Here is a 352-nt window from a genome sequence, read left to right as displayed (position 1 = left end):
TATGTACAACTCATTGTCATACTCTGAGAGGTCTGTGTCAGAGTATTCTTCTTCTTTTACAGTTAAATCATCTCCAGGGAGTGCGGGGCAGCTCTGCTTGAGGAGAAGCTGGTCAGATATTGTTGGGCTATTGGCAGATGAGATGCAGCGTGGTTTGACTCGTTCTCGTGGTTTTGGAATCCAGGGACTTCTTGCCTTCCAGCCCAACACATATCGAACTGATCTCTGATTTCTCTCTCCATCCATGACATTCTTTCTCCGAGATGTGGGTGTAGAGGTGGCCACCTTGTGTTTCATTGCCTTCCAATCCTGGTTCTCATCGTCCTTCTGTCTCTTTGCCCCCACATCTTCC

The sequence above is a fragment of the Zeus faber genome (assembly GCF_960531495.2).
Source record: "Zeus faber genome assembly, chromosome: 2".
In the NCBI taxonomy this organism is placed as follows: Eukaryota; Metazoa; Chordata; class Actinopteri; order Zeiformes; family Zeidae; genus Zeus; species Zeus faber.
Note: the sequence above shows the minus strand (reverse complement) of the source record.